A 19,528-nucleotide genomic window follows, 5' to 3' on the forward strand; every position below is an offset into this window, starting at 1 on the left:
TCGGAATGAAAGGATGGAGGAAAGGGGGGAGAGAGTCTGCTGCAGGTAGATAGCAAACTTGCTGAAAATTAATGGAATGAACAGTTTTTTTCTCATTTTGGGCTTTGGAAATTTTGAAGCAAGAAGGAAAAGCTACTAAAACAGCAGTTACTTATCGCCCTCTTGCTCAAAGGAGTGAGTTAATAGTAGCTTTATAGTGAGCACTTAAAAATAGTGGAGACATTTACCTTTGGTGCTATTTCTGGAGAGGTCTTATCCCTCCCTTTTCATGTCACACCCAAGTTTCTTCCACTCAGACAGCCGGTGACACTGCTAATTTATGTCACACGCTCTTCATTCTCTTTCATCTTTTCCTCAAGGGGTGAACTGTTATATGTTGGGAAGTGTTTTCTTTTCAGAGGTTATTGTTAACCCTTGGATTGTTTGGGGATAGTTGGGAGCAGGATCAGAGACTTGTTGGTTTTTTTTTTTTATAAGCATGTATTCTGTATGTATTAAAAAGAATAGTGTCCACATCTCTTAAATGTCACCAAGCCCAGCAGGCTGATGGCTTGCCTATAGACATGGGCAAGCTCCCCCGGAGTTTATCAGTGCAAATCAAAACAGTCTCCACTCAGCTGGTAATCCATGGCTTGTAAGTGATACTCAAATCCAATTTATTAAAAACACATTTGTTTTTCAAGCACACCAGATTCCTGATTAATTTCCAGCACCGTGGGTTATTTAATGCCGTAGGTTTCATTGTCATTTTTGATTTTCCACAGAGCGCTTGATTGATAGAAGCTATTGTGAGCCTGTTCTTTTAGCACATTGCTCTTGTCAAATAACAATGCGCATCTTATTGATGAAAAGTCAGTGTGCCTTTTACATATGGCAAAATCATCATGCAAGCTTTGGGACCATGTGCCGAGCATATGCGCAAATGAATGAAGGAGTGGTAAATTATGCCAGGAAAGTTTAATATTGTAGAGGAGTTACCCTGCCAGTTGAATAGCTAAATTCAGCTGGCATAATATACCCCAGCAATCCATGACTCAGATGTTAATCAGTGTTAGATGCTCTTTTTATTTTTATGCTACTGCTGAACGTTACAAAATCAAGTGTCTTGTACCAAGAGTGCAAATCAATTTTAAATTAAATTAGCCTTTTGTTTGGAGGGCACTTGGGATTTGTTTGGGTTTTGATAGCTGCCCTCAGCAATGGCTTTGTAAATCACAGGTGGTAGAGGGGAAAAGAAGACTCTGCCTGGTCTTTTGGTTCATCCTTCTGCCACCCGTAGGATTGCACCCCGTACAAAACAATCCCCTGTGCCCCTTGGAGAGCCAGATCCCCCCCATGTGCTCTCTGCGCTGCTCTGAGGTGTTGCAAGGGAAGGGTGTGCAAATTGCACCTTACGGGAGCGGTGAGATCCTCAAGCATGAAAACCAGAACTGACAGTGTCTCTGTGCCTCTGTCAGAGTAACCTCGCAACTCCATGGGCTGTGACACTGATTTAGCTCATCAGACTGCAGATATAAAGGTCAGACAAGTTGGAAGTGGAGCTATAGTCCAGAGGAACAGGTTTCTCACATACAGAACAGTGATGCCTTTCATAGTAGAGGAAATAACCTATGAATATCAATAGGCACCTTCACAGGTCTTGTAGCTAATGATATCTCTTCTCCCAAGTAACAAGCCATAGGACAAGAGGAAACGGCCTCAAGCTGCGCCAGGGCAGGTTTAGATTGGAAATTAGGAAAAATTTCTTCACTGAAAGGGTTGTCAGGCCCTGGCCCAGGCTGCCCAGGGCAGGCGTTGAGTCCCCATCCCTGGAGGGATTTAAAAGCAGGGGAGATGTGGTGCTTAGGGACATGGTTTAGTGGTGGGCTTGGCAGTGCTGGGTTAAGAGTTGGACTCGATGATCTTAAAGGTCTTTTCCAACCTAAATGATTCTATGAGTCTATATCATATGAGCTACGAAAGTAAATGTTTTCCTTTTCTCCTCTTGTTAAGGAGAAACACAAATATATTTTTGAAAAGTTGGTTGTAAACTTTTCATCTGTAAAAATGGAGGGCATGTCAGTCATAACCAATGACACTGCCAGGTTAGTCCTAGAACAGGTACAAGGACCATTTACCTCTTCCTCAGCCAGCTCTCTTGCCCCAGTATAAAAATCCATAAAAGGATTATTTCTGTTTTCAGACCAAACTCTGGAGATGCTCATCTAATACTCGATGTTCTTGTCGAGAACAATGGATTCCCACAAACGGACATGAAAACAAAATTCAGTTTTCCATCTCCACTTGTGTAGGCTCACCTTTACCTCCTGCCTTTGCTCATGCACCTTTTGTGGATGTCCTGCTAAAGAAAAATCGGGAGTCCTGAAAACAAATCCCATCCTAGCCATTTTATAGCAGCCTCGTCTCCATCAATCTTATCCTTTTACCATCCCATACCTCTGACAAGCAAACTGTCCTCTCTTGAGGCAGTATCAGAAAGGCTGCCCTGTGCAGAAGGAGCTTCGGGGAGCATTTAGCACACACTTAGAACTCTTCTTCAGTACTGAGCAGTGCCAGCTTAGTGCAGAGTGAACGGCAATCATGAGCCCCAAGACCATTTCCAGAAGCAACTGTAGGGAGCTGTTTTTTGAGGAAAGGTGATTTAGTTGAGGACAAGGAAGCTGAGAAATCTACTAACATTGATTTAACAAAAAAATGGGAACCGAAAGAGAGGGATAAGAGGGAGTCTTTCCTTCAACATGGTACGTTTTAGCCCTGAGCATTTTATTAGTGGTTTTTACTACATGCCATGTCCTCTCTCCGTTTATCTGTCTCAGGTTGAAGGCTCTTCATGGCAGAGTCAACATTGTTTGCTGAGTTTGGAAAGAATACCCAGAACCTGTTATAGGCAAAGAGATAGTAATGGTCTCATGGGATGTTGCCAAAGTCTCCTTAGTTATTTCATCGGGTAAGTACAGAGATGATCCATTTGTAGACAGTTTCTAATAAATGTATTTAAGAAATCTATGCACTTTTCATCTTCAAAGGGCCTAAAAGTTCTTCTCACTCTAATCCCATGTGATCAAATGTAGGACGGTCAACACACTAGAAGGTGGAGGACAGGAATTAAATTCTTTATATTAGAATCTGGGAAGCTGTAGAAACCACAATATTAACTTTTTCTGTCTTTTTCTGCAATTCTAGCAGGATTCCTCTGAAGCATCCTTTGCAAGACCAGGGACTTTGCAAGACCAAAGACTTTGCATTGAGAGACAGCACAAAGGACAAGAGCAAAGGTGCAAGGACCAGTCTATCACGTACTTGAACAGAGCCAAATCATCACAGTGGCTTGGCAGTTGTGTGCCTGGGAGAGGGGCTGGGTAGGCTCTTCAGAAATGAAAGCAGATGAAAACACCCAGAGTGAGTTGTGATGGCAAGGGAGGTGGAGCAAGCACGGTATCCCTGGGACAGGCTGGCTGAAAGAGGATTTTGTGGTCAAAATTGTCTGTCTTAGACAAATTGTTTTACTTAGACAAACTATTTCCTTAGTCTGTTTGGAGTAGGTGGGGAAATCTTGTTGATCTTCAGTCTAAATCCTCATCCTTCTGCCACAGCAAGTCTACTTCACAGGGACTTCTTAATATTTGGTTTCATTTCCATGAGTGGATCTACCTCAGCTTGACTTTTGGCAGGTCTTACTTTCTGACCTCCACGATGAAGGTTTCTTGGCTGATCAAGCTGTCCACAGAGATGACAAAAAATCTGTTACTTCCACTGCTGTCAGCCAGGGGAGTCATGCATTTTTGGAGCTGAAAAGCAGGCTTCGCTTCCCTACTATTTGGGTACGTGAGGGATTTACTGCATCTATTTGCTAAACATGGGTTTGTTAGCAGGATGTCTGAGTCAGAATAAGAAAAATGGCTGGAACAACTTACTACCTATGGAAGAAAATGGCTTAAACCTCATCAGCTGCAACTCAGCATCCTTGACTTGGGGCTTAGCTCCTGCGTGCAGATTCTGAACTTTCCCTTATGAATCACCCCCTTTCCACAGCTGCTTTAAGCTTTGACATAAAGTTGTATAAATCTCCCGCTAAAGTCCATGATTTTCCCAGTGCTGGTAAAGGAAGAACATTAATTACCTGAAATTGTCTCTGCTCCACTGAGGCACAGCATTTGCCTAGAGCATAGCTGATTTTCTGGTAGGAAAGTGATTCCAGCAGATGCCTTCCTTTCCTCTTCGCTCTTACCCATGCATCTTAAAAAATCCCCCCTGCACCCCTCAGCATAAAACCCCCAAACTTTTAGATTAATCAAGATATAAATTGCACTCCTGGGAGAGAAAAATTTCTCCATGTCTCGAAAAAAATCCATCCTTGCTACTGTGCTGCAGTCCAGCACCTAGGCTTCAACAGGCATGCAATGAACTAAGACCCAACAGATTGCCTCCTTTTAAAGTGAGACACAGCAATGCATCAAACATGCAAATCTGGCCTGGTGCTGCAGCTCCTTTCTACGATATTTGCCCAAGGGAGCCGAGCAGCTGCCTGCCAGAGCCTTTGATAGTTTTAGCACAGAAAATCTATTATTCATACATACAGACACACATACACCGAACCAAGGATTAATGTAGCTTCAAAGTTGTGCAAGGATATTCCAATACTATTCTAAACAAGAGCGGAATCACCAGCTGAAGTAATAGAGTATGACTGGGGCCAGCTTTTGAGAGGAGCAAAGCGTGATGTCTAGCAGGTGCCACTTCCCCTGGATGACCATCTTTCCCAGAAGGTGTTGGGGCGAGTGTGCTGGCTGTGCTTCGTTAACCCTGCGACGGAGTGAGATGGAGAACTGCCCTCTCCTTCCATTCGTACCTCTCCTCCTGAGATCCCTAAACCTTTCGCATGTTTTCTCACCCAAGGCACCTTCAGGAGTGCCTTAGTCTCTTAGAAGATAACACATCTTCACGCCAACACAACTGCAGTGTTGTGTTGTCTGCATCCAGATACAGTTCAGGTGCAGAGCTTGTATCTGGAGATAACAGAGAGTTTTCACACTCCACGGCTGGTCTGCTCGAGTATGTCCGTGTTTAACCCATGTATTCATATTTATCCTTTGTGTTATTACCTCCATTTTACAGACACAAGCGAAACAGAGGAAATCACAGAATGGTTGAGGTTGGAAGGGACCTCTGGAGGTCATCTGGTCCAACCCCAGTATTTGAAGTAACGAAGTATTATTGGAGGACTTTGGCTGTGTAGATGATTACATCCCTGTGTCCTTAGTCGCACTAATGTGAGGGCCTCTAAAGGGTTGCACAACACTTAATTTTATAACAAGCGTCTTCTTAATAATGAATTGTGAGTTTATGATGAATTATGGAGGTTGTTCCCCCCATCATCCTGTCCCATGGCTCCCCAAGGACTGTCCCTGCTTTCTTATACCCAAAACCTCTTGCTCTCCATCCTTTTTCTTCCCCCGATACCCTTATTTAGCGTGCTTCCCATCATACAGCTTCCCCCATGTCCCCTTGCTGTCTTTCCCTATGCAAGTGGTGGGAGGTGTGGAGCGTAGAGGTGGGAAAAATGTGAGCTGGGACGTGAGAGAAGAAGGGTGTGTGAGAACGGGAGACTTGAAGTACTATCTGAAAGTACTATCTTTTTCTTGGAGCTGGAAAGGAGAAGGGAGGTGGAGCAGAGCTCCCGCCTAGCAAGAATCATGCTGCATCTGAGCACCGTGAGTTGTTCAGCTGATAACAGAGGGGCAAAACAGGCCAGAGTGATGAGATCAAATGATGGATACTGCTATCATGCTGATGTCCTCAAATATGCCTCTCAAATAATCAATGTTCACAGCATGCTTCAGGGCTCAAGAAGTCACTTTGGGCGTGCAGCACTTGAGGAGACATGAGACCCTCATAGCACAAATGAGAATAATTTTTATAAAGCCTGTATGCCGTTCTCTAGCCTTGGGTCCTTCCCAAACAGGACAGATGAAGTTGGCGTCTTTCCGTAAAAGCTTTTTGACATTCTGATGCATCCTTTTTAATTCATCAATAAAACCCTATTTATGTGATCATCTGAATTTCCCTGAAATCCTGATTTCCCCAGAGCATCTTGCTAAGAGTGCAAAACTAAAGGGGAAAAAAAAAAAAGAGAGAGAGAAAGCACTAGTTCTTTTCTCTTTAATGAGTTCATTTGCTGGCATTCAACTCACAGATTTGCTATTAATGTTAAATTAGCTGGTTAAATTAGCTAATTATGTAAAATGTGTACAATACTCTCCATTTGGGACAACTGGCAAAGAAGGGCTACTCAGCTAAACTGGGGAAGAAACCACTTTTTAGACCAAATTAATTAGAAATACTGGAAACACTCAAATCAATTGGACAGTGGCCTCGGTCCAAAATCCTGATGAATGAAAAAGCCAATGTGTTTTCGAGGGAGCTGGATTAATATGCTATATATTTTTACATTTTTAACATGCATAGCTACAGATGGTGTATATGTTTGCACTTACTTTATACATTTAAGTAAGCGGGAGAGTCCCTGTTAGTCTGGTGCTACGGGGCACTCGGGACTTCTGGACTCTCTGCCTGGCTCTGCCACCACCCTGTGGCCCAAACTTAGAATCATAGAATCATAGACTCATTTAGGTTGGAAAAGATCTTTAAGATCATCAAGTCCAACCGTTAACCCAGCACTGCCAAGCCCACCACTAAACCATGTCCCTAAGCACCACATCTTGTAGATTTTGAGTGGTTCACTTGAAGTTCACACCTTCGAAAAATGTGGACTGACATGAATATCATGTATTTGGGGAGATGGGTCTCCTAAAACTAGAACAGTTCCCTCTGAAGTGGGCAAAAAGTATTGACAGAGGAGCAGAAAGGGGCTTTTAGCTTAGGCAAGCGTAGCCAAATGCAAGTCGATGTAATTCTTGGAGTTAACACGCTGATGAAAATGATTCACTGTATCCCCCTGTGTCTTTCGCATTCAGGCATGATACAGAACTTTCTTTGACTGGCATTTGTTGACATTTTAGCATAAATTTACACTTTTTTCAAGTCTGCAAAAGCCAGCAAATCTCATTAAAAAACGATATTGATACACCGTCGTGCCACCTTGCTCAGGATGCAAATTCAGTTTCTCCTTGTTGCCGTACCCTGTTGAGCAAACATATGTCATGGCCTTTGAATATGAAACTGGCAGATGTCTAATTGACCTGAATAAATTTCCAGCATATAGCAGAATGGGTCAATAGAAGGTCTTAGAATCCCCCACCAAATTTTAATCAAAACTATTGAGATTAACAAGTGAATGCAGAGATGAGTTATGTGATACAGAAAATGCTGGGAAGCTTTGCATCTAGAACCAGGGGCGATTAATTCAAATGCAGTTTTCTCTTCCTGGAGCTCCAGAGAACTTTGCTGGCTGTGTGGCAGGGAAGAGGTTGAAGCAGAGCCATTTAAGAAGTGGTCCAGGTGGACCCCATCCTAGCAAAGAGCATAGAAGATTTCTCTCTCTGGAGGGAACGGTCCTAGTTAGGAAGAAGGTACTGGGGATAAACCTGTCATGAAATGAAGTTTCATCAAAGATCTGAGCCAGAAAGCCACTAAACCCTGCAGGACAGAAGTCTTTTGCTAGTAATGAGCTGTCTGCACTTGAAGGAGAGCCAGACCAGACATAACCCAAATGATGTCATCAGACTTGGGCTTCCTCTTGCAGCTACCTCCCAGAATGATGGAATGTGTCCTTCCAGCCCAGAACTTTTGAATGCAGATGTAGCTGGAATACATATTACAATATTTGTAAAAGAAGCAGGGCACTGTCGAGTCTCAATATCAGACATGGCAGAAAAACTTCTGATGCTGTCATGCGAGGCAGGAATTAGGTGCTGTGTATGAGTAGAGAGGATGGGTGAAGGCAATATTTTCAGTTGCATCCTTGGGAATCAGACAAGGGAATGCTGCCCAGTGCATTTTTTTACACCCTTAGGTGCTGGCACCAACAGCCCCCATAGCAGTCCTGGGAGACTGGCGTGACGCACACCCTTCAGCTCTTGGCAGTTTGTGTTAGGCAGTAAGATTTGTGGATGCCACAGTCTACTCAGTGTAAGTGTTCATCATAGAATCATAGAATCGTTAAGGTTGGAAAAGACCTTTAAGATCATCAAGTCCAACCGTTAACCCAGCACTGCCAAGGCCACCACTAAACCATGTCTAAACTAAGCACCACGTCTACCCAGCTTTTAAATCCCTCCAGGGATATCCTGGGCAGCCTGGGCCAGGGCCTGACAGCCCTTTCCGTGAAGAAATTTTTCCTAATTTCCAACCTAAACCTCCCCTGGCGCAGCTTGAGGCTGTTCCCTCTCCGTCCTATCTCTTGTTCCTGGGGAGAAGAGACCGACCCCCCCTGGCTTCAGCCTCCTTTCAGGCCGTTGCAGAGAGCGATGAGGGCTCCCCTCAGCCTCCTCTTCCCCAGGCTGAGCCCCCCCAGCTCCCCCAGCCGCTCCTCCCCAGCCCTGTCCTCCAGAGCCTTCACCAGCTTCGTTGCCCTTCTTTGAACACACTCCAGCACCTCAATGTCCTTCTTGTAGTGATCTGGATGGCATGATTATCACTAATGCAATCATCAGCTCTTCTACAAAATGTTTGTAGCAACAGTACAATACAGGAATATAACAAATTATGAGCTTGAATGTGTGGGCCTGGGGCATCACACCATCTTTTCACCACCTCCCCCTACTTACACCCATCAGCTGTAGATAATTCAGCCAAGACCAATGCTTCTTGTTACAGCAATACCTAGTTGTGTCAGCACCACTGTGCAAAGCACTGTACAAACTCAGAACACATTTGCTACTTGCCTTGGAGAGTTTATGGTCTCCATCAGTAACTCAAGGGACAAGTCTGGACTTTTTGAAGGTACAGTTAAGGGCAATGCTCCTGTTGTTGTCACAGCCCATCCCTGATACCTTGGGTCTGACTCTTGCTATAGCTCATAGTGCCTATAAGGAAGTAGTCACTGAGCTCGGCACATTCTGCATGGCTTTTATCTCATGAAAATATGAGTTTCCACTCAAGATTTCTAGCTGCCAACAGTGGTTTTTGGTTTTGAAATCAAGCTGAAAGGCCTAAAGGAGTAGTTATGTTTTTTATTACTTTCAGTGCAGGCAACAGTTACGGACAAGGACCTGCTCATACTAAACCTTAAGCACTGTGTAAATACACAACAAATGTGCCAAACTGGTCATAACTAAGAAACTGTTGAACCTCTGAAGCATTTATTGTTTGGGTAGGTACTCTGAAAATTTAGGATTTCAGTTCGAGGTTTATATCATGTTTAAAAACGTGCTGCTTTTGGACCTTCACCTTCCAAGGAACTCCTGCAAGTCATCATATTTTACTAGATAATGTGATTTTAGAGGGGGTAAAACGTTGCAGAGAGAGAGCACAAAAGACAGGAGGAAACATTCATTTCACTTGGGTGTAGATTCTTGTCACCATGATGGACTCAAGCATGTCCATCTGTCTGTTTGACCGGACCTTGTCAGTGGAATACAAGTTCTGCGCCACAAAAAGTTACAGACTGGCTTGTGGTGAAGGAAGCCAGATTGCTTTCTTTGCTCTTTCGACAATGGCGTGGAGGAACAACTCATCAATCCAAGCTAGGTATGGACTGGTGCAGGCAGTACAGGTTCACAACAAGAGAGAAGCCCAGTCTCAAAGAAGTAGGTAGGTAATTCAGACAAAAGTAAGGGTGGAGAAACTAATGCATGGGGCAATGTCGGTCCTTGCTTCAGAGTCCATCAGTACCCAAGGAAGGAAGAGGACCCAGGAGCCCTGCACTTGAGGCGACGTGGGATGGATCCTGAAGATGTCCCAGGAAGCAGGAGATGACTGGACCAGCATCTCAGCTGAACTCTGCATAAAGGAGGAGATTTTGCCAAATTTCATCAGGTTTAAGTGAAGATAAATTTGCCATTTCATCAGAGTTTTTCTTTCCGGTTCAGGGTCTTGTGATCTGAGGAAGCAAATGCACAGCAAGATGAAATGCCCTTTGAGCCTGCTGGGGAAATTTGCACCAACTTTTGACCACAAAGCCTAGGAGCTGCCATGTGAGTTGAATGTGCCTTTGGGAAATTTAATCAGATCCTTTTTGTCATGGCTTCCAAAGCAGAAAGAAAAATTGGGTGACTGACAGAAATCTGCCAGGTTTGAACAGGGAAGCCAGGAGCTGGGAGAAGGCAAAGCATATAAATGTGGGTGTTTTCTGTTTCCTGCATTATTGCTGCATTAGATGTGTCAATCCGACACAGTAACTCAGGATGCAGAGAGACAGCATATTCAGATTCAGCAAAGCCCATTACATTTACAAAGGCTCAGGAGAGATGTCCCAGCAAGACGGTGATGTAATAACTACAAGAAAATGTATTTTCAAAAAGATAGGCCCTTAGCTAAACTGTATGCACCAGGGGATCTCTCTGAAGAAAGCTTCAGTTATTACTTTCTTAAAATCCTTATTACATTTCCAGCTCTATAAAAACTGAGTAATTACTGTCTTCAATTACCTCTTGGCGCCAACTCGATTAATGTCCTTTACGCCGATTGCTTTTTGAACTGTTGGAAAGAAAAGATGATCTGGGTCAACTCCATAAATGGTCTTTTCAATGTCTTGTTAGCTTAAAAGTAGAGACTCGTGTTTTCAGGGAAGGGTCATCACTTGATTGCTCTGAGGAGGTGTAATGGACGGACTGTAGGGAGCCAGACTTTCAATATCGGCATCCAAAATTTAGGTGATGCCAGTGGATCAGCCATTTGAGGTGGTTTGTTCTCTCTCTTTCCCTGCAACTGCCCTTGCTCTAAACCCCTGGGATCTAGGCTAGAGAGATGGCACTAAGTGGGAGGATCAGTGGTTGTCTATACTGGCTTTAATAATTAAAGCTATTGAGCCATTATGTCTTGGATCAACAAACAGGGCTAACAGGTCAGTCGTCTTGGCCTTGTAAATTGATTATTTTTCTACAGACAATATTAAGGTCAGGGGGCTTGACTGACCTACTCTCCCAGGTCTTGGTATAAACAACTGCTGATTGGGACCATCTGGCCACAATTTGGCTCAGGCCATTCATTATTCTCAGCAGGAAAATACTTTTCTCCACTAGCAGGAGTGAGTGGTGTGTTGGTACTGAGCTTTCGTCTCCCTTGAGTAGGACCCAGCACTGTGGAACAGGGCAGCGTGTAGGATTTGCTGCTGGTAGAGTTGTCCACTACCTCAGGATCTGGTATTTCATTATAACCTTGAATGCTGTCTTCTGGCCTAAGTAATTTTGGGACTTGTGTGCTGTGAAGAGCTGGGCAAATGCTCTAGGAAACTTTTATCAGCCACTCGTCTCCTGCTTCAGCATCCAATGCTGATACTGATTCAGTGAGGCAAACGCAGGAATTTCTTGAACTGTCAGGGAATGATCTGGAAAGAGACGGAAGGAAGGTGGGAGAGGACCACGGCCACTTGACCAGCATTGGGGATGCTACTAAATGACTCAACCTATCCTACGAAATCTCACTCTGCAACTTGGCCTCCTGCCCCACGGAGGCCCTTTCCCAGCCCTGTTGGCATTTGGCCAGTTGCTGGGAGGAAGGCTGAGCCAAGCTCCTAAACCAGCAAAGGATTAGGTGGCCTGGAGGTTTGCTGGCTGCTTCCCTCAACATAGCAGGGAGCGATCCATGGACCACTTCCAGAATCCAGGTTGAGTCTTTCCCTCGTATCTCTATCTTCCTTATTCCTTGTAAAATCAGCCAAGCAATTCTCTTACTTTCCAGATCCTGGCTTTTTTGAGGGCTCATCTCTTCTCCAAAGGTTTCCACGCTGCTGGCTCCTTGCTGCAGCTCCAGGGTCCCGCATGGGCCAGTCTGTCCTCTGTAGTGCAGCCACACATGGATGCCTCCAGTTGAGGACCCCACTGTTTTCTGCCAGCTGATTTTTGGAGTCACCTAGGTCAAGATCTTCAAAGAAACCAAGCTGCCAGGCTCTTGTTTTAACCTAGCACTAATCGGAGGAGTACTGTGTGCTAAGCACTCCAGCATTTCTGCTGTGTCTCAGGCAGGGTTTGCAACTGGCACTGAGCATCACGTTGTGGATGCTGCCCTACTCTCTGTCCCCCCAGATAGCTATTTAAAGCTCTCACAGCATATCTACATGGTCTACAGCCACACTCTGATTGCAGCAGAAATGTTTCCCTTATAATATAAGCCTTGGAGACATATTCCAAAAACCTGTTTCCATGTGGCAGGAGAAGGTTAGCCTAAAAAAAGTCTTGCAATCCCTGAGGATTAACGTTGGTTTGTAATGCCAAATCCAGATATGAGTTGCCAAAGGTCTTCTTGGCATAAAGGATTTTCAAGCAGAGACAATCTGAAATTTGCTTCTTGCGGCACAGTAAAACAATCCCCAGCAGAATATTATCCTGTGCTTGGGTTTCATCATAGTATCATTTCACCCGTCTATATTTTGATAGTCGGGTCTTGGTGTTTAACTCAAAGCTCTCTTGTGCACGGGCAATGTTCTCATTCCTTCATCAGGCCCCCAGTGCCACTTTCCTCCTCAAGGCTTTCTGCGTCCCTCGTTCTCGGCCTGAATTTTCTCTCTTTGCCTTTGATAACTGCATGGGTTTGGAGCACTGGAATTTTGCCTGTCAGATCTTGGGTTTTTTGTTAATTTGTTTTGCTCCTTTTGACACAGGACCCTGGTGAAAGTGTATGCTACTGACTTTCTGCTCTCCCAGTTAACACAGGCAGGGTGAGATCGTCACTACCAGGGATGTCAACCTGGCATATTTCACTGCAGAGAAAAAAAGGTATATTTTTTCAAAAAATAGTAAATTTAAATATTAAGAAGCTATTGTAAAGGAAAAGCTCATATGCATAACAAGGCACGCTCATGTGCTTTCCCTCTTGTTCCTTAATAATGCAGATGGCATTTGTCCCTTCCTGAACCCCGACATCTCAGTTGCTGCTGTGCGTGCAGCCCCGGCAGACGCTGCTGAATGAGCTCGCCGTGAGTTATCCCAGCTGCTGACAGCAGCCCAGCCCAAAGTAGCTCAGTGTAAGCTACTGTCCTGAGCATTAAATCAGCTTCTTCGGTGACTTTTGCAACTCAACGAACTTCAGCCTGGGACTGAAGAAAACATCTTTTCCTGTCCTGAGCCCTTAGAGACTTCAGTGTGGGGTTGGATGTTCCCCAGCAGGTAAGGGATTTGAATCATGGCTCCAGGCAAGGCAGGGATGAGTGCTCTAACCCCTTAGCTACCACAGGAGGCCACTTCTTCCTTTGACAGGGGTTTAGACAGTCAGCAGGCAACACTTACGATCATCTAGGTGTGCATTGGATGGGTAAAGGATAACTTACCATCAGATTTTTTTAAGTGAGAGACAGAAAATCGCTTCATTCTGGGTGAGAACAAGGGCAGTGAGGAGCTCTGCTGGGGTAAAGATGCTTCTGAGTTGTAAAATGAAAACTTTATGTATCAAGAGAGAGTTACTGGTGAAAATGTAGGCACTTACATAGCCTGCAGGGCTTTTGAAGAAGAGAATTTTGCTGCACCCCCAAGGTCCATCCTCGTGCCTAAAGTCACACAGGGAGAGCATACAGAGGAGAGAGCTGGACCCGTATTATCAGAGGTTTCAGGTGTGCGCCAGTCTCCCTGCCCCATTTACCGTGCCGCTAGCCCGGTGATCCTCGGTGGCTCCAGACTGTTTTCTGTATTCACTGCTCTTTCTCAGCTGAGGGAGAGCTGAACATCTGAGAGCAGCGTGGAAACGCAGGGCAAGTGTGAAGCCAAACAAAGGAAAAAACCTCTGGATTTTGTTTTCATTCCACAGCACGTTGATTTATATTTCAAGCTGTGGTGGGTATAAAATGCTCATAGATATTCTAGCCCCTTCTTACTTCCATGGCAGCAGGGGAGTGTCATCTTTGTAAGGACTGAAGGCAGAAATACACTGAGGAATATATCTACCCTCGTGGCTTTTCCTGCCGTCACATCCCAGCAACTTCTGGATCCACTGAACTAAAACCACTTCAGACAAATGGTTTCTTACTGAAAAGGCAGCAGCAGTTTTCCGAAGGTTCCAAAATTTACTGAGCTTGTAATGACTGCAGCCAGTCGCCAAGACTGTGATTGAGCGATCAAGATGTTCATAACCCAAGGCTACATACTTATTGCTTTTTCCCTTGGAAAAATGAAAGTGGATATGTGTTATATCTTCTCTGGTTCCTTTTTACCTCAGTGAAAAAAGCACGCAACAAAGGCTGTTCACTGTTCTGCACTTTTCGACTCTTTTCTTATCATCTGCCCGAATCCATGGTCTATGGCTGGCTTAATCCCCTGTGGGCCCATGTGCATGGTTGTGGTGGGAACTGCTCCCTGGAACGGTGTCCCACAGTGACCCATGGGGCCATCTTGCCCCAGAAGGAGAATTTCAGAACACCACAAATCTAGTGTGAATAATTGTTCTCATTTGTTGAGTCACATGGATTGGTTATGAGATGTAAAGAGTTTGCCTCCTGCACCCTGTTCCTCCAAAGCCAGGTCTATATCTCACGCAGTTGTAGCACAAGCCCCCATTTTCTGTGAATAACTAGGACACCAGAAAAGGTTGTCGCATGCTGGGGAAGTGCCATACAAAATATGAAGGCCCTGTAATGGGTTAAGCATTCATTTAGCCTGCAGTGGTCTTCTTCACACAGCCTCAGATTACCCAGTTGCATGAAGGAGTCGCAACCACAGGGACAGAAGAAGGTTGAGAGGTCTGGAGATCTTCTGGCATAGTAAGATCAAATGGCTGACGGCTTGGGCCAGACAAATTAAAACGGGACACAATTTTAGTAGGAAGGACAAACTTCTGTTGTAACAGGTTGTGACGGGACTGGGTGAGTAGCCCATCAGCAAATCTGTCTGAGTGGAAGGTTTCTGCAGGACTCACCGCATAAAGTCCCCTGGTCTAAGTTATGCAAGAAGTTAGACAAAGTCATCACCGTGTTCACCTCTCACCTTAAGAGCAATGAAACCAATGTAAATTCCACAACTTTTACATTTCAGCCTTCACTGAGGTGTATTTTATTATCCTGCTTAATTATGCTACATAAATCTCCACTATGCTAAGGTTAAAATGCGGCCTCTGCCCTGATGAGTTTGTAATTTCAATAGATGAGACACATGAGTTGTTTAAGACGGAAAAGGATATAACACAGAAACCAGCAGTGCGATGATTTGTAAATTTAAGTTGTGTCGTTACAATTTTAAAAATATCCATGGTGTGCAGTGGAAGGAATTAGTAAAATGTAAAGATGAAGGACGAGAAGACACAATGGAAAGGCAGGAGATGAACTGGGGAAGAGTGGGGAATGCAGGGTAGTAGTGAAGGCGTAATGAAAGATAGCAAAAGAAGCAGCTGAATGGCATTCAGAACCTGAACGGTCGTCTTCAGCACTTGTGACAGATATCTGTTAGTTTGTGACATATATCTATTAGTTGCACTGACCTAATTTTTCACCAGATCCTTGGAGCTGGATACTCCTTGAAATGTTTTTCTTTTCCAAACTCACAAAGATCATAGGAAAAAAATGATACCGCATGGATGGTAGGGCTTGCCTTTCCTAAACGGGAATTGTTAAAACCCAACACCAGTCACACCAATGCCAGCCTTAAAGTAGAGATGATAGGACCTTTTAGTTAATTTTATTGCATTACATTTCATGTTATAGATGTACAGTAGATTACACTTCATTTTCTTGCTGAGCATTTAATATTACCTTACCAGACTTTAAATGGGAATTGCAAGACCTCTGCTGCATTGTTTGGAAATTCCTTGCTTACACCACCATCTCTAAGAACTTTTTGGGTGCACTGACAGCTTAAATTCCTGCACCACCATAAAACAAATCTCCAAGAGACCCATCCTCCTTGTGTTTCAAAGGCCACCTGGACCACACTTCCATAAGGTTATTACGACAGCCGGGCTCTATGCCACTGACATCTCTTAATCCACTGTCAGGTCTTTTGGTGACTGCAAGATCATTGATGAAACATTACAAGATGCAGTGATCTTCCATCCTAACGTGTCTGTCTCAAACCCTGCGCTAGTGGTGATGGAGTTGTGGGGTTCATCTGCAAGTATCTGTCTTGCTGATTTTGTCCTTCTTGCTGACAATAACAGAAAAAATTAAAGACATCTATCTTCAGCCTTATTCAGTGCCCACATAACACTGCTGTACTATAAAGTTGATTTATGTCTGTTCTTGGAGATTTGGTGCTTCAGTTTTAGCTCTTTATCACAATGCTTTCAAAGCTGCGGTGCCTGTAGCTCTCTGAGCATCCTCACTCTTCAACTACCCACAAACGCTTCACGACATCAAATATTTGGGAGTTACCATCACTACCATCTTACAGATTGGTTACTATTGAACAGTTTCCAATCTGAACTTTGAGGCTGCTTGATGGGTATGATGTCTAGAGATTTTAGATTTGTCTAGCCTGAGAGTCAAGCCAGTGACCACTTCTTCAGGGCTCATCTTGCCCACCAAACTGGAATAATTCTGAGGTGATGGGTGGGAACATTTCTGGGCGAGGGGAACGTCAGCCCTTCTCCATCACTTACTTAAGCTGTGGTCCTGAGTCTGGGCACACCACACTGTCCCAGGCCAGGGCAGGGGGAGGGATAGCGGCAGTGGTCAGGATGGTACCTGACCAACCAACGGAGTTGGCTGGCACCATCAAAGGCAACATGGAGCAAATATTGCCAAAAAACCATAGCAGCAACACAGTATCATGCACATTTGAAGCATGCTGCTGCTCTGGTATTGTGGTATTACATTGCTGAAAGCCTCCAGGGTTTTGTATTAAAGGAACTCCCCCAAAGAAACGTTTTCTCACTGATGTTTTGTCTTAGTGAAAATGCAGGACAAGAAGGTGCTGCTCAAAGAGTGGGGAGGCTCAGGTTTCTAACACGCAGGATGGGATTGTGGAAAGCCCTTTCACTTGACTCTGTAATGTCCTTCAACGTAGCTGTCCTTCAAATGCGTTGAACTGTAGACTGAGTACAGATCACTCCAGTTTCTTCTCCTTCTTGGCAGTAAAACTTTGAGACTGTAAGGTAAGTGGGGTTTGTTGTTGCATGCTTGATTTTAGTGTCACTGGGTCACAGTTTCTCCTGTAAAATGGGGGTTATGATGTTTGCCAGTGATACATTTACTTTGTCAAAAGTACTATAGAAGTACAACAACTGTCATATTATCCTTCTCTTATATCACTTCATAGTAAATTAAATTTGAGGCCAAAAGGACTGTTCAGCTGCTGAAACTTATGCCCCATTTTCTGCAAGGGAAGCCTTGAAATTGGATGTCTGATGTCTCATTTCGGAAGGATTGATACCACCGCTGCTTTTCTTGAAAATACAAGAGTGCGTTGCTGGTACTGGGAGTTTTACTTACTTCGGTTCAAGTTTTTGTTGTTTCTTTTGCCTGAAGCTGCTAGTTACACAAAATGGAAAATATCCAAAGCTGTATTCAGTAGGATGAAATACTTCTGCGAGCAGTGGAATTTATGAAGTCTTATCTCCAAAGGGTTTGTATGTCATGCGTGGCTATCTACAGTTTAATAAGGTGGACCTCTGATCTGAGGGTTTTTCCTGGGGCTGAGGCATTCATTACTTCTCCCTCCCATGTGAATTTGCTGGAACAGACCAGCCAAGTGGTTCCACCTCCCCCTCGATGCTGGTAGGAATCTGGGACTTTCTTTTCTATCCAGCCACCTCTTTACCCCAAACTGTAGGAACTTACTGGCTCAGATATCACCCGAGGCAAGTGTTGATGCCCAACAAATCCACAAGTCATTACATGGAGACTGATGGTCAGCTAGACATGGGGAACTTAATCGAGCTGGGTTAAAATGAGAAGTTTGTGGATAGGATCTAAGAACTTACAGGAGGGCTGGAGGAAAAAAGCATAATTAAGCATGAGAGAGTCAGAATATGAGTGTTGTTTTTTACGTCTCTTACACGCCTCAGGTATTCCAAGGTTCCAAATGAAGATAGGGCTTAAAGATTTTCATTTCAACCAGCCAACAGGCAGCCTGCAGCCGTTCAGCTGAACAAGATGAGGAGAGACAAGCCTGTCTTCATAGTTTTGGAAGCTATCTGAGGACAACTGGATGCCAGACATCAAATGGGTGGTTTGTCTTAGACATAAGCTGGAAGGCACCATTGGTAAGTCACATTTAGGCTTCCTAAGCCCAAGGTTTGGTGCATCTACAATACCCGATAATGATGAACAAACTGATATTCCTCCTATATGTATTGTCACAGCTAGAAAATTCTCCGTTTGAACAAAGCCCTGATGCAAAAGTATAGACATGCTTTGCTGAGAAGGCTATGGAGCGTGTTCAAGCTCCTGGAAGGTGAATGCAGGCTCTGGGGCTCAAGATTAGAAAGAGATTAGAAAGCTGCTGTACCACCTTGCAATTTACTGTTTCACAGGGAGTTGAGATCAATTAACAAAACAAGCCATGATAAAAGATTATTCCATGGGATCAGTTACGGGGTAATTCCTTTTTCTGACATGCATCATTCTGGCCAGGTCTGAATCAGGTCACCAACTGCATGAACAAACTGTCTGGTTCAGTCTCACCTCTCTGTATTGTTATGGATTGCACAATTGTAAAAACAGCAGTCCCTTAGTAAAGATAAGTAAAATAAAGGGGAAAAAATAAACCCCAATAATCTGTTTTTTTTTTTTTTAATGGTTTACAGAGGGAGAACAGCTCATCTTCTTTCACAGTGTTTCACCTGCCTTTGAAGAAAAACACCTTGCGCTTCTGCTCTGATTTCCTTCAGGGATTGCATTACCATAGGCTCTGTGACTTTGACATTGGAAAAGCAGCAGTACTTTTCCACTTAACTTAATCTTAGTTACTATTTTTTTCTGCAGCAGCAGTACACAGTGCAACTTGGGAAATGTCAGGAGGCAAAAAACAATAAGAAGGCATTTGAATCATATCTCTGCCTTGATTCCCAGCATTAAGTCAGGCAACATCTTCTCCTGCCCCATGAGTTGCTTACTTCTTATTCACAAGCTGAGACAGAAAGAATTGATGGCAGCTACGTGCTGGGAAGAGATACTCATCGTTGTCATGCAGGAAACCCAAAAAACAACCTAAAACACCTTTAGCTCAGACTTATGCAATGGTAAATAGGAATAACAAGGTCATCCAGACGAGTGAATAACCATGGGGCCAAATCCTGATGTTTCAGCACACTTCTATTCAGTTCTTATTCAGGCAGATATTGGTAAAGCTTGATAAGCTTCCTAAGAAAAACAGAATTAAGGCTATTGCAAGAAGTGGGGGCCTGGGACCTGATGCTTTGACCATGGACCAATTTCAGTGTAATGCAGCTGATGTCAGGGTGACAAGTTTTGTAGGAAAAGGTAATTTATTTTATTAAACTGACTGATCTATGCCAACTGTATTATGCTTGCTTTATACAAGCCAGCCTT

The sequence above is a fragment of the Platalea leucorodia genome (assembly GCF_965183815.1).
Source record: "Platalea leucorodia genome assembly, chromosome: 4".
NCBI classification, from domain to species: domain Eukaryota; kingdom Metazoa; phylum Chordata; class Aves; order Pelecaniformes; family Threskiornithidae; genus Platalea; species Platalea leucorodia.